This window comes from Mastigoproctus giganteus, chromosome 2, assembly GCF_048544385.1.
Source record: "Mastigoproctus giganteus isolate SK-2022 chromosome 2, ASM4854438v1, whole genome shotgun sequence".
Classification (NCBI taxonomy): domain Eukaryota; kingdom Metazoa; phylum Arthropoda; class Arachnida; order Uropygi; family Thelyphonidae; genus Mastigoproctus; species Mastigoproctus giganteus.
In genome coordinates this window covers 267,004,705-267,030,647 of record NC_143576.1, presented here as the reverse complement: position 1 = coordinate 267,030,647, position 25,943 = coordinate 267,004,705, and the positions used below count along the sequence as shown (strand labels likewise).

Below are 25,943 nucleotides of genomic sequence, written 5' to 3'. Positions count from 1 at the left end.
GATGCCAAAATTACCCGAAGAATAAATAATTAGCGCTCATTAAGAGCTAACCTATTAATGTGATAGAACTGTGGTTCGCAAGCTATGGCGGCAGCCGTTTTCCGGTGGAGGGTAATCCCCAGAAGCCGATTACATCACAGTGCGGGACTACGATAAACACAAGCGAGAATTAGAGAACAAGGTCACATTTCCCGCTCTTAAGCGTCATCACGGCTGGTCGAAGCCGTACAATTCATTGGCCGATTTGCACAAGTGGTTCTCCTTAATCATGGCTGACAACGGCGAGTCGCGAGCTGCTGAAGAAGCTACGAAATTTGACGAACCCCCCAATACTTGCGATCGCAGGCGAGTCGATGCGACTGGAATCCCTCGGGTAGGTGTCTCGCTCTTAACAAATATACTTTTATTATTCCTTTGATAAAGTGTTATCGGTGACAAGGTAAAAAGCTGTCTCGAAACGAGCCGTCTGCACCAACACGCTGCACGCGCTTTTCTCTCGTGCTTTAGGTAGTCGTGCATTAGGCCTAATTTCCGAGTATACTTAATTCCAATGCCCCGTTGTATCCCGACATTTTCAAATTCACGTGCATCTAATACGGACGCTTGGCCATACGAGAGAAAGTTGAGTGCTCGCATTTTTCATATAGTGTGACGCTAATTTCGAGTTCAGTAGAAGACCACGTGTATTGTGTTCTTGTAACCCGGAAGGGCTTTCACTGGCACGTCAAAAATAGTGCTTCTTCGAGAACACTTTCCGGTCACCTCGTGTGCCGTACACCGCCATCACGATCAAAAGCGATACAGAGCCTCAGTGTCTTTAAATAATACTTGTGTGCTTAAAGCGCCGTGTGAAACGTGCGCGCAAGAGGTGCACAAGAAAACGTGCAAGTCCCGAACGTGTGATAGTGGTGACTTCTAACCGAGCTGTATATTGGCAAGTGAATAAGCGTGGCTCTCAGTTAATCGGGGAAAATGAATAGTTACAAGCGTGAAGGGGGGGAACTTAACGTTAAGTTATTTCAGAAAGAATTTTCTTGTTATATCACGTGCACAGTTAGACGTTTTGTGATGTCACAGGAAGTCCGCTCTAAGTCAACGTTTTAATCAAATTGCGCATGCGCGAATGAAGCATTGTTCCAGTAGACGTGTTCCTGAAATTTCGTTATTCGCTTTAATAAATTGTTTTGATACGAGTTATTTTACTTCCCATATTATGATAAGAAAGATGTCTTGTATTTTTAACATTCACTTTACGTGTATTCCGTAAAAAGTGTAAGAGGCGTCGGAACGCTTCATCGCTAACCTGTGACCAAACGTGATTCCAACTCGTTTTTCTTGATAGAGCTCCATTTGCCCCTCTCTGCTGGAAATTTATGCCCTACTTTCATTAATTTAGAAATAAACTTTTTAATACTTTTACTATTTTTAATCACTATTTGCCTTACTTCCCTTAATATAACTTTTTTTTTTAACAAGTAATAAAATGAATTTAAACTGCAAATGAAATAGTTATTAATGCAATATAGATTTTATTTTTATTTTTTTATTAATGCAATTTAGATTGCTCTATTTGTATTAATATGTACAACCCTTGATACGTTGCGTATCAAGGGTTGTATTTTAGCTGTTTTGCGATGAATAAAGACGAGACACGACTCTGTTTAAACTTGCTATTCAGAGCTTGCGTGTTTGATTCCGCCCCCCCTCCAAGTGGGTAAAAATTTGTTGTACTGTATTTTCATCAACAAATGAATTACTTTTCCTGCCACTCCAAATGAATTACTTTATTAGAGGCAGAACCCATGCATATTTCGACATGACTGGCTACGTAGAACTGCCTCGATACAGACATATCGAGGATACTCTCTCTCTCTCCCCCCCCCTCCCAGGATGACTCGGGAATTTTTTTTTTGGCTGGTGCAGACTTCACCCACACTTCTCTTTCAACTTTAATTTGTTGTGCATACAGACGTGTGTGTTACATGATATGAAGCCCTAAAATTTTATTATTTGGAGCAGTGGCAACAATATCGCTCCTATAACGGCAGCAAAAAAAAAAAAAAAAAATTTAACTACATGTAAAAATTAAATTTGCTTTCTTACTGGAAATGCAGCAAATGTCTTGCACACACGGAGGGATATAATCCAACTCGCAAGTTCCTAGTAACTTTAAATTCGCAGCATAAATACAGGTAAATAGAAACTTTATAAAATTATGTACAGTATTTCAGGAGCCGCATGCACCGTGGAATGACAGCTTACAATCACAGGTTCAGTCACAAGTAGTGTGACTAACTTTTCATCAGCCAATTTAAATAAATTTTCTGTTTATACTCCGGGACGACCAAACGGTCAGAGGAGTTCACAAGATAGACAGAATACAAGAAACGGCACCGTATTCAGCAGTCACGGGCTTGAACCCCGGTCACTCAAGGCACGTGTACTTATGCAACCACGCGCCTGACCACTAGGCTACGGCGGCCTTGCGGGATATCGACCTTAAAAAATCGTGATTTTTTTTTTTTTTGATTTTTTTCCCCCATTGGTTCATCAGATCACAAAATACTTTGTGATGTTAACGTATGTACATGTCCCTTCTTGGTTATAATACATATATAGGTATATCTTGACATTAAATAGGTAGGTTGAATAAATGAGATACTCGTAGGTAGGTAAGTAAAATGTTTATTCATTATTAGGTCAACATCAAACAATTAACAGAACATAGGCTTCTATTATTTTTTAATATGAATAATCATTAGTTTTCATTTATTTAATTAGACTGATAAAATTCCAAGAATCTAAGACAAATAAACATCGAAGGGTGTAAATGGAGATTTATTTTATTTAAACTTTCTATACACATTCACGTTATGCTAGTTAATGAATTTTAGTATGATCTATTATTATATTTTATTTTATTTATTTTAAGTTATGCGATAAATCGGGACAAATGGCGTCCCGCCTAGGGTTCTTTCGGGGCGCCTCTCTATAGAGAGCGCCGAAAATCGGGATGTCCCGCAAAATTCGGGGCTGTTGGTCACCCTAGTCACAAATCAGAGCACACGCGCGATGTTTGGGTAAAGGATTATTCTTTTATGAAGATTTGCTGCTACTGTCCAAGTTCCGTGCTCAGTGGATTTTCTAAAGGGAGAGGGGGATTAAGGCACTATTCGGGGGAATCATTACGCTATTAATCATCATTATAGCAGTAAAAAAAACAAAAAAAATCCACATTATTTTGATCATAAGTGGAGGTGGGGGGGTAAACCTTTAAACTCTACCAGGGATTGCCACTTCCGGGACGTTTTATTGGATTTGCCTTTCAGGGCGTGCGATTCGTTGTGTACATACTCCAATATTAACAACTATTTTATTAACGAGCTTTCTGTTCTATTTTGTAAAATCTTCTAGTTGGATCCCTGATGTCTTTAAAATATGTTGATAATGTGTTCTTCCGAAAATTTTCGTAGCTGATTCGAGAATGACAAATTTGAGTTTCATATTCGTTTTTCCCTATATTCCTTTGTCCGTAGAGAAGCCATGAAAAGGCCACGAACTATCCATATGTGTAAAGTGACCAGATTCCTTAGCATTCCAATGCGGGAAATTGATTTTAACCCCTCGTCCCAAAAAATAATGTACGCATATATATTTTTTAATTTTTTATTTATAAAAAATATTCAGGTACAAAATATAAATTAAATACATATACTTCTTTGAACTAAACGTATAAAATAAAATATAACACTTCTTAAAACAAAAACCAATATCCTATATTTGTTTTATTTCACAGAAATAAGTATATTATATAGGTATTTCTGTGAAATAATAATAAAAATACATACTTTTTTGAACAATAAAAACAAGAGAAATTAAATAATATAATTAAATATATATTTCCATGGAGCAAATATTTCTTAAATAATTCTTCATTATAACTTGTAGTATTGCTTTCAGCATTTGTGTGATCAGTTTGTTTTTTTCTGATGTCCATAGCTTATCTTTTACCAAAAAAAATTCTTTCCATTTGCACCATTGGTTCCCAGCAATCATAATACAAATCCAATTACTCTTTTCAAATGCCTTCTTGGTATGTCCCTTGTGTCAAAATGTTTAAAATTTCGAAGCATCTCATATCTGTTGGCATTCTTTTCTTTTTGAATCATCAGCATATTTTTTAAAATATGATATCTCATCAAAAAAACCCACCTTCTTCTTCATCCGCATCAGTTGTCATTTTATAGTAAGTTGAAATGTATTGAAAACTTTTTACACACATTGCCAATTAACATAATTTTTAAGATTAATCCATCTAAAACAAAATATTTTGAAAATGTGTTATCGCCTTTGATACAGTTCCGATAATAAATAAAAAAAAAAATAAAAAAAACTGTTCACATTGGAAATGTTTTTTTTTTTTTTTTTTGGAGCAACCATTTTCTTATTAGTTAGCATTCAGTTAACCACTTGTTTTCAGTTAACAATCAGTTAATTCAGTTAGCAATCAGTTAACCATTTGTTAACTGATTGCTAACTGAATTTGTTAACTGAGTGGTAATTTGAGTACTTTTAATTTGAATTTTAAACCATTTATCTCTTCAAAAACTTCTGTAATTGGATTTTTATCACCCTCAATATCGGGAATATCACGGAAATAGCAGATGGCGATTTACGGGTGAGTAATGATTTAATCCGTTGTGGGACCTGTGGAATGTTTTCCAAGGTCGATCTGGTGACTAATCCTACCTCACCTGGGGATTCTTTTCTTTGTGATCGATGTAAGGAGTGCACTGATCTTAAATTACAATTTGGTGCACTGATGGAACAATTTGAGTCCCTGAAAAAATGAGTGCTTGCCCTCGAAAATAATGCATCTGGGAGCTCGTCAGGGACTCAAAACTCCAGCAATCTACCAAGTGATGCACACTCGATTCGAGCCTCAAAACAGAAAAACCAAGTGCAAACTACTCTGGTTAAAAAGGACATTGTTTTATTAGGAGACTCCATTGTCAGGGAAATGGGGAATATTTTTTGTAATAAGAATAGGTGGAGCAGAACCAGGGTATGTCTGCCGGGAGCAACTATTGATGATGTCACCAACAGATTGTCAGATTTTAAAGGGGGTAAAGAAAATATTATTATTCATGTGGGGACAAATGATATTAAACGTACACGATCTAACGATTTGTTGGAAAAATACAGGACCGTGCTGAGGAAATGTCGCGAGCTAGGCCACAATGTGTATGTGTCTGCAATTCTGCCAGACACGATAGGAGGGATTATATGTTAAGAGCCTTGTGGATTAACTCAAGACTTGAAGGAATCTGCAAGGCTTTAGGGGGTAAATTTCTATCAGCATGGCCCACACTTGTAGGTAGAAGGAATTTGTTTTGTAGAGACCGGATACACTTAAACAAAGGTGGTGCAAAAGTTTTTGCCAGTATTATTGAGGATACCTTAAAGGTTCAGGGAAACTGCTAGTTAGGGGGGATGTGGGTAATACTGACACGCGTTTATCTGATAATATTGGTCAATGTAACTCTTGCACATACCTTAAGAGTTCTTATCTGTTACCCCAACTGGACGTATTATCTAGATGTTCTGGGGGCAAAGACGTTTTACGTCAGCGGGTAGCTAATATCAGGGAAGAGAGCCTAAAAAACTTCAAGGGTTGTGTTAGGGTTGTTAAATATACAAGAACAGTAAATCTTAATTGTTTATACAGTAACGTTAGAAGTGTCGTCAATAAAAGAGCCAATTCGAACTGCTGGTTAAAACAAGTAATGCGGACATAATAGGGCTTACAGAGACGTGGTGCCACCCGGGCATTGGGGATGATGAGTCTCTGTACGCTTGTATAATGTATTTAGGAAGGATAGGTTAGATAGAAGGGGTGGTGGGGTAATGCTTCTTATCAGAAGCAGCCTGAGTGCGATGATAGCTTTCCCGGATTCAGACATTTCACATGCTAGTATAGAGTCTGTATGGTGTGAGATAGTTGGAAACAAAGGTATAATGAGAGTAGGAGTAATCTACAGACCAGGTGATTGTGAAGATTATGACAAAAGCCTCTACATTCAAATGGAATGGGCAAGTAAGCGTCAATGCCTTATTATGGGTGATTTCAATTTGCCTCTAATTGATTGGAGTAAATGGGAAGGAAACTCGACATGGGGAACAAAATTTTTAAATCAACTAAATGACTGTTATTTGTATCAACATGTCAGGGAAAGTACTAGAGAAAAGAATATCCTAGACCTCATCATCACACATGAATCTGATGACATAACAGGGCTGACAGTAGAGGAACCAGTAGCAGGAAGTGATCACGGAGTTCTACGGTGGATGATGACAAGAGAGGTAGCAGAAGTAAAAGGCAAAGGAATGGGTTTTAATTTCAGAAAAGGAAATTACGATGGCATAAGGTACTACATGGCCTCTATTAACTGGGTAGATATCGCGCAGAGAATGAATACAATTGAACTGTGGTACGCTTTTAAAACATTAATCACAGATGCCTTGAATGCGTATATACCATTAAAAAAAAATACTCCACAAGAAGGGTTCCAAGTTGGATGAATAGTGAAATTGCCACATTACTTGAGCAGAAAAAAAACAGGTGGCATGGAAAGGTTACAGAGCAATGAAAAGTACTGAAGCCTATAACAGCTACAAGGAGATCTGTAATAGAGCCACAGAAAAGGTTTGACAGGCAAAGGCAGTTTATGAGAAATAACTAGCAAACAGAGCAAAGAGGGGGGATAAAGAATTCTTCACATATATAAATGCCAAGAAGAGCAGGACAAACCAGATCGGACCTTTACGTAAGGGAAAGGGGATAGTATTAAATACACCAACTGCCGTTGCAGATGAACTCAACAGTTATTTTGCTTCGATATTCCAAAAAGCCTTTTGTGGCAGTGGGAAATTGTGGGAGCGAAGTAGAAAAATATGTAATTAATGATATTGAAATTTCGCAAGATTATTTAATGAAAAAACTTTCGAGCCTACAGACCAGTAAGGCTCCTGGAGTTGATGGAATATACCCTATAATCTTAAGGGAGGTGGCAAGCGAGTGCATTGAACCATTGAGGCTAATTATGCGAGCATCACTAGATTCTGGGGAGATTCCCTTGGATTGGAAAAGTGCAAATGTATCTCCCATACATAAGGGTGGCTCTAAAAGTGAAGTTGGAAATTATCGACCTGTCAGTCTGACTTCAGTAGTAGGGAAAATCATGGAGGCAATGATCAAGTGTGGAATTCAGGATCATTTGGATCGAATTGAAATTCTCAAGGATATTCAACATGGTTTTGTAAAGGCAAAATCATGTTTAACAAATCTGGTTCGCTATTTCGAAAGGGTCACTCATGAGCTGGATTTAGGAATAATTTCGACATTGTTTATTTAGATTTCAGCAAAGCTTTTGACTCAGTCCCACATGAGCGGTTGCTTTATAAGCTGGAACAGGTTTTAATCACTGGAAAAATCCTTAGATGGATAGACGGATGGCTTCAGGGCAGGAGGCAGAGGGTTGTGATAAATGGCTACTCCTCAGATTGGGTTGATGTAAGAAGTGGGGTTCCCCAAGGATCAGTATTAGAACCACTGTTGTTTTTAATTTTCATAAACGACATTGATGAAGGGATAGAGGGCGTGATGTCTAAATTTGCAGATGATGTTAAAATTGGTAGAGTAGTTAATGATCACTGTCAAGCTTGAGCTTCTTCAGAGAGACCTAGATAGACTTCTGGAATGGTCAGAAAAATGGCAGCTGTGCTTTAATCCAACAAAGTGTAAGGTATTACACCTGGGAAACAGTAATCCCAAAAAAAACTTATTCACTTGGTGGAGTTCAACTAAACCCAGTACTGGAGGAAAGGGACTTGTGTGTTACAATACGGTCAGACATGAAATTCTCTGAGCATTATAAACAGGTTGCAAGGAAGACCCATGGTGTCCTATCGACGATCTATTGAACTTTTGCAAGTAGAGATAGGGACGTGATAATCCTATTATATAAGGCTTATGTTAGACCACTCTTGGAATACTGTATTCAAGTATGGAGACCGCACCTAAAGAAAGACATCGAGCTTTTTGAAAGGGTGCAAAGAAGAGTAACTTGCCTGGTGAGATCGGCAAAACGGCGTCCTTATGAAGAAAGACTTCGAATATGTGGGTTGCAGAGTTTGGAAACTAGACACCTTAGAGGAGATTTGATTGAGGTTTTTAAGGCTCTGAGAGGCATCAGTAAAATGAATGAGGACAAAATTTTCAAGATTATAAAGGATGCTAGAACTAGGGGACATAAATTCAAATTACGGGGGGGAACTGTTTAGATTGGACTGCAGGAAGTTTTATTTTAGCCAGCGAGTTATAAATTACTGGAATAAGTTGCCTTCATGGGTGGTAGAGGCCGACAGTTTGGGGAAATTCAAAGGTCATCTGGATAGTACTTGCAGGTAAGGGAAGTGCATAGAATGATAGGTTTAATTTCCTTTTTTTTTTATTAATTATTATTATTTAGTTATTTATTTTATTTTATTTTATTTTTTTGTTTTTATCATTGTTGTTTTTTTTTTTTTTTTTTGACAGGTGCAGCATAAGCCATAGGCTTTCTTGCACCATTCGGCTAATACTTATATTTTTCTATTCGGCTAATATTTTTCACCGCATTATGGAATGTTTCTGCCTGACTGTGCATGAAATGCAATCATACTTCTGAGAGATCTTCAAAAAAACTTAGCAGAATCCTTGAACAGTTGTCGATGGATAAGAAATATGATTTTAGAGGCGAATACAATTTTGCAATATAGCAGACTACATTGTGCTCAATTTTTGATTTTTTGATGAAACCAAATTTTCTTTTAATTCATCAGTAAATCTAGTTTAGTTTATCTAGTTCTTGGTTATCGAGTTTTCTCTCTGATCGCTCACTGAGGGTGATGGTAGATGGCTCACTGTCTTCTAACTTTTCCTCTAATGCTGGTGTACCCCAAGGTTCAGTTCTTTCCCCCCCCCACTCTTTTCCTCTTGTATATTAATGACCTTCTTCCATTGACTGGAAATCCTATCCATAGTTTTGACGATGATAGCACATTGCATTCCACTTTCCATTTTGAGAAACCTTGCCCTGCTCAATCGGCTTCAACTTCTCAATTATCCACTACCAATTCCTTAAATGCCAGTCTCCAGGTAATTTTTATCCAATCTTATCCAATTCTACAGTGGGGTAAAGACAACTTAGTTGATTTCAATCCTTCTAAAACTCAGTCTTGTCTTATATCTCGCAAAAAGGATTCTTCTACTCCTATGCTTATCTTTGGTGACACTCCGATTTCTAGGCAAAATGATATATCTCTTTTGGGGATTAATGTGGCACAAGCACATTACAAATATTTCTTCCTCTGCATCTAAAAAACTTGGTTTTCTATTTCGCTCTCGGTATTACTTTTCTTCCAAACAGCTGTTCACTCTGTACAAATCGCAAATCCGCCCTACCATGGAATATTGTTCCCACATCTGGGCCGGTGCCCCCGAAACCTCTCTCAGCCTTCTAGATTCCATTCAGAAGAGGGCAGTTAGGTTAATTAATGACTCATCTCTAAAAGAGTCTTTCCACTCTCTGTCTCATAGGCATACTGTTTCTGCTGCATGCCTTTCCTACAGATACTTCCATGGTCACTGTTCTTCTGAATTGGTTTCTAGAATTACCACTCTCTCTTTCGAAACAGTCCGAACACGTGCCGCCAACATCCATTTACTGTCCAACTTCAAATTTGCAAAACCAAATTTTCATCTTCCTTGTTTATTCATTCAACTGCTGTTTTCTGGAACGGCCTTTCTTCATACGTATTTCCTTAAAATTACAGTCTACAGAAGTTCCAGTCTAATGTCAACAAATATCTTCTTTCATATTCTCAACCTCCAACCCTCATGTTTGGAGTTTTCATAAAAAAAAAACAAAAGTAGTACGTCGATTATCCAGACAACTTCCCCTCGAAAATTATAGTATCCACTTTTAGTGCACTGGTTGTTATGCTGAAATATTACTCCTGCCACTAAATACATGTGTTTATGATTATTTATTCGACGATATATGCAGTATAGCATAGAAATTCATTTTGTGAAATAAACAGATAAAAATAGTGTTTTGTTTATATTTTTATTTGTAATGCTAGTCATTAATGTAACATACCATCGTGAAAAAGGGTTAGAAATGTGAAATTCCTAGGAGATGCACTTTCTTTGAATACCACTGTATTTGTCGAGTCGGATTTCATTAAAACTGGACAAATGAAAACCCAGCAGTTATTTCTTTTTCCCATACAATTTGTTTGGAAAAAAGAAAATCATATATTGAATGTACTTTTAATGCCATGGACTGTCTAGCTTTAGTCAATCCGTGGATTGCTTTATGTGCATTATTTTGCAAGAACTGTGAATATTATGTTGCTTATGAAGAGATATATATATATATATATATATATATACATACACACACACACACACACACAGAGACAACAGCCTTAAAAAAAATTATACACTAGGAGAGTAATAAATATTATAGAATTTTAATTAAACTTAACTTCTGCTCTAAAGTAATGGATCTCTGGTTAAAGAAGTCATGCAGGACCATTTGGACAGGAATGCAGTTATACTACGGTCATATCGGATTTTTTAATGGGCGATCCTGTCTGACCAACCTAATTGGATACTGTGATGCAATAACACAGGAATACAATTTAAATCCCCTTCCATAGGCTATGTGGACATTTCTCATCCAGCACAGGACACATAATGCTCACATTTGCATACCGTCAACACACGCACATGCATACAGCAGTGCAGATATTTGCACCTGCATATATACCATCACATTCAGACTCATCTGCTCTCACATACTTCCACTCAGGCATCCACCGACATGCATTCCTATAACCACCAGTACCCACGAAAATGATACACATGTAGCATAATGATTGTTACGCTTTTAAAAATAAAAGACATGAAATAAAAAAAATAAAAAAACAGGCAATTTCTAAAATAAACAAACATTCTCTCTGGGTGGGCAAAACATTCTAACATCCAGCTCGTTTTGGTTTGTCATAGTAGTTACCACAGTCCAGTAGGTGTGCTTGTCTACGTAGGGAGGGGTGTTGCTGTCTGCATTGCCATTGGTGGTTGCTTCTCCTGGTCTCAAAAACTTTTTGAGCAAATTCAGAGAGGGCCATGTAATACATTTCACCAGAGGTAATAATTGCTCATCTCTGGTGATAAATGACATGGACCTAATCTTCATCAGCTCCACAGGCACATTTGGGATCTGGGGATAAAAACCAAGTTGAGGCAACTTTGCATTCAGGAAGCCTTGCTCTGTTAGCAAAATTGTGGCAATAAGCCCAAAATTGTGGCATTAGGCAAATCAAGGAGGAAGTTTGGGGGAACTAGGGATACTTGGTGCAGAAAAATCCTAGGGCTTCCCCTTTGGGTGTCTTGTCCCATCAACTCTGCCTTTGCTGGTAGAGTTGATGGGACTAGCATATTGGTTGAGATTTGTTTCTTGAGTTTATAGTTGAGGTCTCTTTTGATAACTTCATCAAGACCTGCAAAGCAGGTGTACTGACAGTGCGGCATGCCCTCTTAATGCTGAGTAGTATAATTACCATATAGATTCTGACTTCTTTTTATTTCTGTCTAGAGTAGCTCTGTAATACCATGTGCCTGCACCATAGGTGATAAGTGGAAGGAAGGTTCCTTTGTATATAAGGACAAATGTCCTCCTTTTTAACCTCCAGTCGGCCTGGCTGATTCTATCAACCATACCAGCATAGTTCCTGATTTTCTTGGCTAAATTTATGAGATGTGGGAAAAAAGTTAGCGTATTGTCAAATATTATACCTAGATATTTCAATTCTGTAAACAGAGCTATTGTTTTATCTGCAATTTTAATCTGTGGACATCTGTTCAAGAATAGAAGTGACTTGGTTTTACATAGTCGCTTCTATTCTTGAACTATTTATTTTTAACTTATGTATATTTGCCCATTACTGTTACTGGAGAGTGTTAATTGCTAGATTGGCATGCTGTTCCAAAACAACTTAACAAGCAGAACAAGATCATCTGGAAAGGCCATCTCTCTGTTGGGCCTCTGTCCATCCCCAGGAATCATCTGGCACAAGATTCCAGAAAGGGACCCAGCACAGAACCCTTGGCTACCTTGTGTGACTTTCTTAGTAATGCACTGATATCCAATTTTCCACAGAAAGGACGTACACAATGAAAAACAGCGAAGACTTCTTTTTTTTTATGAAAACCCTAAACACAAGAGGTATTAGAACCTATAGTACTTAGTACCATGCTTAGGTTGGAGGTTGAGAAGACAAAAGAAGATATTTGTTGACATTAGACTTGAATTTCTGAAGACTGTAATTTTCAGGAAATATGCACGAAGGAAGGTTGCTCCACAAAACGGCAGTTGAATGAATAAACGAGGAAGATGAAAAGTTGGTTCTGTGAGTTTGAAGTTGGACAGTAAATGGATGTTGGCGACATGTGTTCGGACTGTTTTGAAAGAGAGCGGGAATAATAGAAGCCAATTCAGACGAACAGTGCCCATTGAAGTATCTGTAGAAAAGGCATACAGCAGAAACAGTACGTCTATGAGACAGCGAGTGGAGAGACTTTGTTAGAGAGCAGTCATTAATTAACCTAACTGCCCTCTTCTGAATGCAATCTACAAACCTGAGAGAGGTTTTTGGGTCACTGCCTCAGGTGTGGGAATAATATTCCATGGTAGGGCGGAAATCCCTTTGAAACCATTGCGATTAGCAGTGCTGAAGCTGAGTGAGCTTTCAGCATAATGAATAATATTGTGACAAATGAACGTGTTGCAAATTATGATGACCATACATCTAAATGGAAAACCATTGCTTCAATTTGATTCGGATTGTTATGTCAAATCATTCCTCTGTAATCATCTCTCAGCTATTGAACAAACCAGAAGATCGACAACAAATATTAATGAAGAAGTAAATTGGCAATTTTTAGAATCAATTTTTCTTGAATATTTGTGAAATAATTTTTTTTTCATGAAATCTGTGATTTTTTTTGTGTATTTTTTCCAGAAAGTTCGTTTTTTATGTAATATTTGTTTTTATATTGTGCAATGTTTTTTGACAGGTTTTATGTTATTTGTGATGTGGGAAATATTTCATGTTAATTTTATTCGCATTATTAAAATTTTAACATGAAAAAAATGTATCCATTATATTTCCCTAGTTGTAAAAAAAAGACCAATAAAAAAGTTGCGCATGTAGATGGTTTATGCAAAACATCCTTCGCATTTCTTTTAGGAATTTTGATTTGTATATATTGATTACAAAATAAAAAAGAGCTTTTTTTATTGTAATTATTTTATTGATCATTCACATATTTTCATAATTTATGGAAGACAAGATACAATGGATTTATGATAATTATAGTAAGAGATGTATACTTGCAAGTGCAACGTATCTAAATATCTCTAAAACAGCACCGATTGATGTACGCGATCGTGTATTTGAAGCGATATACACAGCTGTTGGGGGAACTTAACAATGGGATGTAACGAAAATGCGATACGGAAAAAAAAAGAAAGTGATTACAAATATTTGTATTGTTGTAATCATACTGCAGAAGTAACTTCAGGAAGCATGATTGTGATGTCATACTATTCAAAAATTCTAAAACGTTAGAACTCCAGACACTGTTGTATTCAGTTATCATCATAAGGCAAGGCAAGGCATGACAACCAGGTTTTTAAGTTTTTTTTTTTGATAGATCTAGAAACGTTTTACACATTCACTTATACGCATGGTTAAGGGGGGTAATAAGCCGCATCTGTCCACCCCCCTGACTCGAGATATCATACCGGTCACAAAAATGCGTCACGCGCTCAAATCACACTACTAGTAGTGCGGGCGTGGGAAGCACCTCTAGTGGAAGCCGCTGATGACGTCACTTCCGTGACCGATTAAAATTACTCGGTAGAAAGTCAGAAAAACTGAGCCCATTGTTAAAATATTCCCAGCTCACCACTGCCCATATGTAGTACTTTACATTTGTCACTGTTAAACTTCATTTGCCACCTCTCAGCCCATCTATTCAACCTTTCCAGATCCTGTTGCAGCAACATAGCGTCAGTAGTGTCCTTAACGACCCTGCCAACCTTTGTATCGTCTGCAAACTTGGACATTAAGCTTCATATACCATCATCAATATCATTTATAAATACAGAAAACAACAATGGATCCAACACTAAACCCTGAGTAACTCCACTAATAACATTAATTCACGATGAGCAGTGTCCATTGAATTACCACTCTGTCTTCTCCCCCTCAACCATCCCTTTATCCATAGCAGCAGTTTGCTTCCAATGCCACACTGCTCCAATTTGTGCAGCAGTCCTCCATGTGCAACAGTATCAAAAGTCTTTCAAATATATAATATCAAAGTTATTCCTTGCATCCATTTCTTTTGTGACCGCATCATAGTATCCAATCAAATTGGTCAGGCAAGGCTTTCCCTTAACAAAACCATGCTGTGTCCGAGCTATAACTGAAGTCTTGTCTAGATGATCCTGCAGTGCTTCTTTAACCAGTGCCTCCATTAATTTTCCTGGAAGAGAAGTTAAACTCACAGGTGTATAAATACTTGTGTCAGCCTTTGATCCTCCTTTGTGAATTAGGGTCACATTTGCACATCTCCAGTCTATGGGCACCTCCCCTGAGTCCAAAGAAGCTCCCATATTTATGGCTAAGGGTTTGCTTACTTCCTTTGCTGCCTCCTTTAATATAACTGGATAGATCCCATCCACCCCTGGTGTCCTTTTTATGTTTATCCTCAACAATTTCTCCTCCACTTTCCTCTCAGTTATTACAAAATCATCTAGCTCACTGCCAGAGTTTACTTCACCTCTGGCATTCCCCTTCCTGAATAACTCCTCATGTGTGAATGTAGATGCAAAATACTAGTTTAGTTTGTTAGCCACATGAGCAGGATCCTCAACTGTTGAACCATCAATATCCAGTGGACCAATCTGATTCATCCCTTTCCTTCTAGAGTTTACATAGGTAAAGAACTCTTTTCTGTTTTTCTTTGCATCCTTTGCCAAGGATTTCTCATAATCTGCCTTTGCTGCCTAATCTTCTTGGTGAATTGGTTACAGACCAGTTTATATCTATCATAGGCTGCCATGTCACCCATTAATTTATACGTATCCCATGCATTTTTCTTCTCTGCCATATGTCTCATTAGTTCATCTGACATCCATTTAGGCCTAAACCTTGAACAATATTTAGCATTAGCATTTGATGCAAGAAAGCAAGCTTATGCAGCATCAGCCAAAAAAAAAAAAAAAAAAAAAACCCCACTTCCACTTCACCCCTCTGTTCATTCAAAATACCTGTCCAGCTGAGCCTTAAACTTATTTAGGCTATCAACCTCCACCACAAGGGATGGAAGTCTGTTCCACCAACCAACCACCCGCTGGCTAAAGGCAAATTTCCACACGTCTATCCTACATCTGTCTTTCCTCAATTTGAATTTATGCCCTCTCAGGTGATTTTTCTGAGCTAGAGGAAGAATCCCATCAGCATTGAGCATGCTTAAACCATTCAAGGCTTTATACACCTCTATCAGATCACCTCGCTGGTGCCTAGTCTCCAGACACTGTAATTTGCAAAACTTAAACCTTTCTTCGTAAGAGCACCCCTTTGTTCCATTCACTAATTTCGTTGCCCTTCTCTGTACTCGTTCCAGCAGCTCTACATCCTTCTTGAAATGAGGCCTCCAGACCTGTATACAGTACTCTAGGTGTGGCCTGACCATTGCCTTATACAATGGAATAATCACCTCCTTATGTAAAGCTTAGTAGCTTCCAAGATAAGTTCATTGAATGCTTCCCATTTTGAATTTGCTGTTGGTAACATCATCAGTTGGGCCCACTATATAGAATTTAAATACTGTCTCAGACCATCATAGTCGCCTTTACGAAAGAAAAAACCCTTCCCTTTACCCCTGATGGTAGTTACCTCTTTGAGTAAATCCCACTTCAGCACACTGTGATCACTGCCATCTAGTGGTTCCTTTATCTGCAGATTCTTAATGCATTAAGAATCACTACTGATAATCAGATCAAGAGTATTACTTCCTCTAGTTGCCTCCCGAACATGCTGATGTAGAAAACAATCATCCAATAAATCCACAAAAGCCTTGCTAGTGTGTGAGTGACCAACCCACAAATTCCAGTCAATATCTGGGAAATTAAAATCCCCCATTATAAGATTCTCTGATTTACTGTCCCTGTACAGTTTCTTATTATACTCATCAGAGTCATTAGGCCTACAGCACACTCCTACTCTCAATTTTGATCTCCCAATGCTTATGTTACACCAAACTGACTCGACACTGCACTGTCCAGCGATGTCGACTGGTCTCACTTCCTTGGATTTTATGTGTTTCTTAACTAATAGCATAACCCCTCCTCCCTTCCTGTCCTGTCTATCCTTTCTGTACACATTGTACTCCCCAAATTCCAGTTCTGCATTCCTTATATCTGTGTGACACCACGTCTTTGATATCCCAACAATATCTGCCTTTGATGTTTTGAGCAATACCTCAAATTCATCAAATTTATTTACCAAACTCCTATCATTGGTGCACACGCAAGTATACATGCACCTGTTCCTATTCTTAGCTACCCTAACACAATCCATGTGTTTACTTGTACTGCAATGACTCCCAGCAGTCTCTGAAATATTCTGCATCTTGTTTTCCAGGCTGCTTGCTGCTAATTCCAATAGAAGCAATGCAAGAATCACTTTCACCTCTGCCAGTGGCTACTGTTAATCTATTAGTCCTTGTACCCCCCCCCCTCCCCAAGCTAGCAGTTTTCTGACTCTAACACTGCCTCGATAGCATCAGCAAATATTCTTGCGCCCTTTCTATTTAAGTGTATCCCATCCCTGTAGAAGCAGTCTCTCCTGTTAGCAAGTACAGACCAGGCTGAAAAAAATTCTACCCCTTGATCCTTGCACAATCTTTCCAGTGCCGAATTGATTGACAAGGCTCTCATCATATACACCCTCTTATTGTTCTGGGCAGAATTGCAGACACTTTCAGATTCAACCCTAATTCACAGTTTTTTTTTTATAATCCAAGACTCTGATTATATGTGTTGCAGATCTTGGCAACCAGGCATCTCAGAGGTAACCTGATTGAGGTTTATAAGGCTCTGAGATGGTTAATAAAATAGAATGAATGAAGGTGGAATTTTCACTGTTATTGAGAATTCCAGACCTCATGGGCATAAATTCAAATTATGGAGAAAGAGGTTTAGACTAGATTGTAGAAAGTTTTCTTTGGCCACTGAATTGTTGATTGCTGGAACAGGTTACCAGTTTGAGGCTGTTGTTGAGGCTTGACCGTTTGAATAAATTCAAAGGTCAACTGAATAGTTACCAGGGCCGGCTTAAGACATGATCGAGCTGTTCCCCCAAACAGCTCGATCCCCAAACAGTGTCCCCCAAACAGCACCAAAATTTAAGGAGCTCAAAATACCTCAAATTCACTGATTTGCTGTAACTTTCAAGTCTGGTAGGGCACAACAAAAAATCTCGCACAAGGGGCTGATAGACCTGGGGTTGCTTCTGACAATTACTTGTGTGAAGAGGGAAGCAAATAATTTGTATTTCTCATCTACTCTTTTTTTTTTTAACCAGTGCAGCAAAACCCTATGGCTTTCTTGCACTATATGACTATTATTATTACTGTACAACTGGGAAAAGTACTGCCCCAGTTTGTATGTTTACTGAGGTTCTTTAATCTTCCATCGCTTGCGCCCTCAGTTTAACAGGTACTCATGTGCTGTCTGTGAGACACCAATTTTTGTTTTAATTATAAAAAATTAAAATTTAACTTTTTTTCCTAAATTGAAAATGGTGATGTGTCAATTATGATTTGTTAATTTCTTTTGATATTTTTAATATCGAAAGAAAATAAATGAGAGAACCCAATAATAATAAAGAAAATTTTTATTAATTTTTTATTTTTTGAGCATTTTCAGGTTGCACATCCCTTGGAGTGAAACAAAATGCTTGTGTATCATCTGATTAGACACCTGTCGCGGTGTCTCACAGGCCGCATGGGAATGGGAGTTACCTAGAAGAAAGATAGACACTTTTATTATTATTATTATTATCAGCTATATGGTGCAAGGAAGCCTGAGGCTTATGCTGCACCAGCCAAAAAAAAATTCCCGAGTTACCCTAAGAGAGAGAGAGAGAGAGAGAGTCAAAAGGGAATCACCAAGAAAGAGAAGAATGATGATATCCAGCTCAGGACCCTGGATGTGCCAAGCCCATACTCACCAGATGTGAGCCCCTGAGGTCACCTGGCCTTTGTTAAATGCCAAATAAAAATTTATGGTCTTGTAATTCATCATAGTATATTGAAATGAAACCAGAAAATATTTTCTAATCAGTTAGAGAATATTGGTGGTTAAGAGTTCACAGTTTGATTTCATTTAAAAATTTAAAAAGAATTCAGAAGCAGTTAAAAAATGTGGTGTCTGTCAGACATACTAGCAGTAGAAAGTTAAATAGGCTCCATAGTTTTTGTTGGCATCTCCTTAACTTCTGGTAATTTGTTATGCTGCCTCAGTTGGTCAGTCACTGAGGCTAGTGAAAAAAAAATTCTGAAAACTTTTTGCTGAATTTATATTTGATATTGGAACTTTTTGTTAAATTCAATATTCTACAGAAACTAGATATATGAAAGAAAACTATTTCAAAATAGTTTTGTTGAGCATCATTTGCAAATGTCATAAAATAGTTCTGTGACCAAGTCCATTCACAGATGGTGCTCTTTCTTTTGAATTCACCTCACCTTGCAGGTAGAATTCGAGAGCATCTATGAATTGGATAGCCTTCGACATACGTGAAAGATTTGGTTACTTAAGTTTGTAACTTTATTTTAATCCAATTTTTTTTTTTTGGAATAAGGAAAATGAAATTAGCATTGGCAATATGGTGGCTAAGGCTTTTACTGCACCAGCCAAAAAAAAAAAATTAAATTGATTAAAAACATAATAATAAATAAAAAATAAAATAAACTGCCTACTTTGTTCAGTTGACCTTTGAATTTTCCCAAGCTGTCAGCTTCAACCGCCCATGGAGGCAACTTATTCCGGTAATTAATATCTTGCTGGCTAAAAGAAAACTTCTTGCAATCAAGTTCAAACCATTTTCACTGTAATTTGAATTTCTAGAATCATTTATGACAGAAATTTCACCCTTCATTCATTTTACTTTATCCTCTCAGAGCCTTATACACCTCAGTGTATAAGGCACCCCTTCTAAATGCCTGGTTACAATATCTGTAGCCACAATATATTCAAAGGCTTTCCTTATATGGATGCCCTTTTGCTGATCTCACCAGGGGCATTGTCCATCTTTGAGCCTTCCAAGAAGCAAGATGCCTTTTTTCAGGTGTCTTCTGTACTTTTGCATTAGTTGAGTCATATGATGCAAGAAAGCAAGCTTATACAGTATCAGCCAAAAAAAACCCCTTCCCGTTTCACCCATTCGGTCACAACAAATGTTTGTCTAGTTCAGCCTAAAATTTATTTAAGCTATCAACTTCCACAACAACAGATGGAAGTCTGTTCCAGCAATCAACTACCCGCTGGCTAAACGCAAACTTCCGCATATCTGTTCTACAACTGTCTTTCCTTAATTTGAATATATGCCCCCTTCAGGTTCTTAATCTGAGCAAGTGGAAGTATCCTGTCAGCATAAAGCCTACTCAAACCATTCAAAGACTTATACACCTCGATCAGATCACCTTACAGGTGCCTAGTCTCCAGATGCTGCAACTTGCAGAACTTTAGCCTTTCTTTGTAAGCGCACCCCTTTGTTCTTCTCACCAATCTTGTTGCCCTTCTCTGTATTCATTCTAGCAACTCAACATCCTAAAATGAGGTCTCCAGACCTGTATACAGTACTCAAGGTGTGGCCTGACCATTGCCTTATACAAAGGGATAATCACTGCCTTGTCTCTGCTAGAAAAATTCTTATATATCATTGACAAGACTCCATGACCTGCTCTGGCAGCCTGTCTGCACTGCTCAGAGAACTTCATATTTGACTCCACAATTACGCCCAGGTCTTGTTCATTCTCCACCTCCCTGAGTGTAGCACCACATTTCTCTTGATACATTTCTCTTGGGTTACTGCTACTCATATGGAGTACTTTGCAGTTTTCAATGTTAAATTTCAGTTGCCACTTCTCAGCCCATCTGTCTAACTTTTCTAGATCCTGTTGCAGTAGCATACTGTCTTTATTGTCGTTAACAACCCTGCCAACCTTTGTATCATCTGCAAACTTGCACATTAAGCCAGATATGCCTTCATCGATATCATTGATAAATACACAAAACAACAATGGTCCCAGCACCGAATCCTGGGGGGGGGATTCCGCTAATAACATTAGTCCCCATAGAGCAGTGTCCATTTATTATCACTCTCTGCCATCTCCCACTCACCCATCCCTTTATCCATTGTAGTAACTTGCCCTTAATGCCATACCGCTCCAGTTTGTATAGCAGGCTTCCATGTGCTCTCAAACTCTTAGCCATAATTATGAGAGCACCCTTAGAGTCAGGGGAGGTCCCCATGGACTGGAGATGTGCAAATGTATCCCCAATTCACAAAGGGGGTTCAAAGAGTGACACAAATAATTATGGACCTGTTAGTTTAACCTCTGTTCCGGGGAAAATAATGGAGTCACTGGTTAAAGAGGTGATACAGAATCACCTAGGCAAGACAGCAGTAATAGCTCAGACACTGCATGGGTTTGTTAAGGGGAAGTCTTGTCTGATCAATTTGATTGGATACTACAATGTGGTCACAAATCAACCGGATTCAAATAATTATTTTGATATCGTATACTTGGATTTCAGGAAAGCTTTTAATACTGTTGCACATGGAAGACTGCTATACAAATCGGAGCGATATGGCATTAAAGGCAAGTTACTGCAATGGATAGTTGAGTGGGAGATGGCAGAGAGTGGTAATAAATGGACACTGCTCTACGTGGACTAATGTTATTAGTGAAATCTTCTTAGGATTCGATGCTGGGCCCATTGTTGTTTTGTGTATTTATCAATGATATTGATGAAGGTATATATCAGGCAGTGGCGTAGCTACCATGTAGGTAGGCAAGGCAATTGCCTCTGGGCCCGGCATCTTTGGCTGTCTCCTCTTTTTGGAATTTTCATTAAAGTAGGGGCCCCGAACATGTTCTTTGCTTCTGGGGCCGAAAAAGGGTAGCTATGCTACTGATATCAGGTTTAATGTGAAAGTTTGCAGATGATACAAAGGTTGGCAGGGTTGTTAACAACAGTAAAGACAGTATGCTACTGCAACAGGATCTAGTAAAGTTGGACCTCCCCTGACTCTAGGATGCTCTCATAATTATGGCTAATTGTTTGCTTACTTCTTTTGCTGCTTCCTTTAACATAACTGGATAGATCCTGTCCACCTCAGGTGCCTTCCTTATGTTTAACTTCAACAATTTCCCTTCCACTTTGCTCTCAGTTATTAAGAAATCTCTTAGCTCCCTGTTAGAGTTTGATAAACTTCTGGCATTCCCCTCCTTGAATAACTCTTCATGTGTGAATGTAGATGCAAAATACTCATTTAGTTTATCAGCCACTTGAGCAGGATCATCAATAGTGTTGAACTGTCTATGTTAAGTGGACCAATCTGATTCATCCCCTTCCTTCTAGAGGTTACTTAAGTAAAGAACTCTTTGCTGTTTTTCTTTGAACACGGTATTCCAAGTGTGGGCTTATCATTTCCTTATACCGTGGAATTATAACATCCCTTCTCTCTACAAGCAAATATTTGATAAATCATTGATAGGACACCATAAGCGTTCTTTGCCATCTGCCTATACTGTTCAGAGAGCTTCCTGCCAGCTGTAAAAAAAAAAAAAAAAAATGGGTAAACTGCAGCCATTATCAACCCACAACCCACTGCAGGATGGAAGCCTCCTCAACGATTCGCATTGAGGGAGGACCATAAGCTGCCAATCTGGTCCAGTGCTGGTTGGCAGATCAACCGTATTTAGCAATCGGGCTCTCAGAAGCTCTACTGATGAAATTTTGACATTATGCCCTCTATCCTTTTGTCAGTGTAATTCAAGAAACCAAAACTAACAGTGATCCTAGTGCCAATCCTTGGGGACCTCACTTTTTATGGTAGCCCCCAATTTAAAGGGAAACCATTAGTCACAATCAAATCTGCTTGTTGGACCACATAGCACCCAATATTTCCTAGACTTTGTATGGGCAAAACGTTTTTTGAGTGATATACTTTTGTCCCAAGTCCAAGTGAGATGCTACTTTTTAAATTTTCTCTTTTCAGTGGTTATTATTTCAATGTTTTTTGCTTTCCTTTTTTGTTTGTGTTAGCTGTGTGGATATGGTTTTGTTGAGTTCTAGGCTTAGTGAATTTAGGAACCTTTTGAGTTGTATTTGCTTTCTATTGTGCATTTGGAAGTTGAACAGGTTTACTTTTGAAGTTATAGAAAATTTTAGGCCATCAGCATATGAGCTGAAATCTTTATATGTTGGAGGTACTGAGGCTTATTATTGAAACAGTGCTGAGCAAGGAGTTGCATGAACTTGAATAATTTTTGCAGTGTGCTACTGATAGTAATGGGCCTATAATCTTTAGATTCTTTTTTTCTTTTTTTCTTTTTTTTTTTGGCTTCTCTATTTTTAGTACAGGCCATATAATCAAAAATTTGATAATAGCAAGTTTATTTTCAAATTTTCAGTAGGAAGAGAGAGGTATTCCATCAGTGCCAGTCATGGCTTTGTTTTGGGAGGTTGTTAATGGCATCCTTTGCATTTTCATGTGTGATGGTAATGTTGCTTGTTGGATGTCTGGGGTAGGCGCCTCCGTAGCCAGGTGGGAAGGAGCAGCAGTGCGTAGCACACGCTTCTTGATTAGACCGGGGTTCGAGCCCGTCACCACCAAATATGGAGGGTGCGGAAAGGTCAGGGAATGACCACCGCATATCCCGGAGCAATATGGCCTTAGTTGCTAATGCTCCTAAAAACCAAAATAACTAACTAACTGGATGTCTGTCAGGCTAGTTTCCTTTAAGGAGCCCCTGCTTATCTTGTTGTTGACATTGAGAGAGCTCAATGGACACGTTGCCTGCTCATCAAAGATTTTCTTATCCATTTCAAAACTGTGATTCTGCTTTCTGTAAATTCTTTTTGAGGTTATCGGTTTCTCTGATATCCTGTCATTCTATGCCTGCCTTTTACTTCTCAGGAAAATTTCCCTTTCTCTTTTGTACTTAGGTAGTCAGCCTGTGCATTAGTCTTTCTCTGTTGCTGGTATGCTTTTTGCTTCCTCCAGAAGTCTGACTTTATTGCCTTGTAAAACAAAACACATTAAAATATCTACAAAATTAGCATGGTTTTACAATATTAAACCTTGTAGAGATTTTGATATTTGGATGTGTTTCGTTGCTTCTTCAATTGCTGTTTGCTTTAATTTTTCAGTAAGCTGTTTAAATACTTTCTGTTGGCTTCCTTAGCTCCCAAATCTTCCTGTGTACCTTTGCCCATCAGTATTTATTCTCTAACTGGTTATACAGTATTTTCTGTCTTTTTCTATACACTATGAATTACAAGGCATTAATTCTTTTTGTTGGTGTTTAACAGATGCCAGGCAAGCAAAGACATCTACCTTTCTTATAGGCAATTCCCATTCCCGCATGGTGTTCATGAGACACCAGTGACAGTTGTCTAATCATGCCAGAGAGGTTTGGTGTCACTGGCTGAATGTGAGCAGCTGACAAAATTAAAGATGCTCATATTGTGTCTCCCAAATGCCACATGAGCATCAGCATTTCAATCTGGAGAATAATGGCCTTGAAATTTCTAAAAAATGTAATTGAATTTACAAATTGTGATTAATTGATCACCATTTTCAACTTAGTAAAAAGCTAAAAATGATTTTTTTTTAATAAAAAAAAATATTAGTGTTGCAGATGCTGTGTGAGCATGACTGTTAAATTTTTGTTGCGTTAAAAAGGTTAATTTGATCCCACTTGGTCCTTGAGGTTGTCACAGACATTCTCTCAGATATGCCAGACAAGCTGTACTTGCTACCTGAGAGTTTAAAACGTTGATGGAACTGATATTCAGGTGATATTCAAGTCAAGTGGACCCAATTTCAGCAAAGTCTGGACGGTCTGTGACAGCCAAATCCTCTGCTTGCACCTTCACGATGGTGGGACTGTTAGTAATCCGGGGTATAACCTCCATACACAAGCACACTGTGGGTAACCACCCAGGTGTGAACTTGCTTACGTTGGTTCACACCTGGGTGGTCACCCAAGTGTGAACCAACGTAAGCAGGGGTTGAGGTGTGGCACCCACACCACATGGAGGAATGCCACCTCCTCTGTGTTACCAGTCAATACTAGGTGGTAGATGACTCTCATCAACAGGTGCAATACCACCACTTTGCTTATTGGAGGCTTGAAGTGGTGGAACCCATATTTAGTCTCCAGAGCTAAGTTCCAGTCAACCCTTCCCCATCTCTTCCATCATGCAGTATGACTGATGACTTTTGAGGTTAATGCCTTGATGAACATCAAGGCAAGTCCAATCTTCCTTACATTTTGAGGATACAGCTCTAAAACGGTATTCACAGGCTGGCCACTAGTTAGTACATTGGACCGAACCTATTGGTAACTCTTTAGGAGGCTTCTGAATCAGCTAGTGTATAATCTTGCTTACCTCTGCTCTGCCAGATAGTGACTGAGGGAGTCTGAGTAGTGTGTATGCAGGGGGCATTGTCGAGGCCACATTATGTCATGGATCTGGGTATATTCTTACCATGTCTATGCCATATCCAAAAATTTCATTACTTCATGCAGCATGTCCCCCCACTTTTTCTTACTATTGAATACACCATGAATTGTCAAACTAATAGAATAAGCTTATCTGCAAAAAGATCTAAATCTCCCAAACACTTCCTAATTCATCTCACAAATATACGTGGTCTCAATTCTAATCTCAACAATGTCCATTTCCACTTGCAGTCTGCCAAACCCTATGTACTTTTTCTGACAGAATCTCAGTTATCGGTTGATTCAACTACTGCTCATCTCAGTTGCCCAAATTATTTGCTGTATGATTCCTCAAAAGTGGTACTTGTTCATATGTACATTCCAGTATTCCCTGTAAGAGACTTGGTAATTTGGAATCTCCTCTCTTTGATCTTCTCTGGCTTAAAATCTCTCTACCTCGTTGTATCAAATTCATCTTTTATCTCTACCATTCTCCCAACTCCGCTAATCACTTGGAGCTTTTTGACTTCCTCTCTTTGCAACTTGACTTTCTCCAGTCCAACTTTCCTAACAGCGAGGTAATTTTCCTTGGTGATTTTAATGTTCACAACTCCAGCTGGCTTCCGTTTTCTAGTCACACCGACCCAGCTGGTCGAGACGCTGAGGCTTTTGCAATTACTAATGATGTTGCACAGATTGTCAATTACCTACAAGAATACCGGACAATCCTAATTATACAGCCAACACGCTTGATAATTTTCTCACAAACAACCCTTCTATGTACACGGTCGAAATGAGAGGTCCTTTAGGCACTTCAGATCACAACTTGTTGATTGTCTCTTCTCCAATGGAGCCTTTCTCATGGCTATTCCCAACCTCGTGTTGTTTGGCATTACAAGAATGCAAAATGAGATGACCTGCGAAATTTCTTTTCTTTGGTCGGATTACTGTTTCAAAACTTCTAATGTCAACATTTGCTCAGATCGTGTCAGTGAAATTATTCTTGCAGGAATGGAAT

The 25,943-nt window shown here is 38.4% G+C and overlaps 1 protein-coding gene across 1 annotated transcript in view; it reads left to right on the top strand.

Moving 5' to 3' along the window:
• The first annotated feature begins 276 nt into the window (after window positions 1-276).
• Window positions 277-25,943, top strand: part of LOC150090455 (adenosylhomocysteinase-like 1) — a 619,708-nt gene continuing 594,041 nt past the window's right edge. The window contains exon 1 of the mRNA XM_090369139.1: window positions 277-373. The gene's annotated coding sequence lies outside the window, so the exon portion shown is untranslated. The remainder of the gene's footprint in view (window positions 374-25,943) is intronic.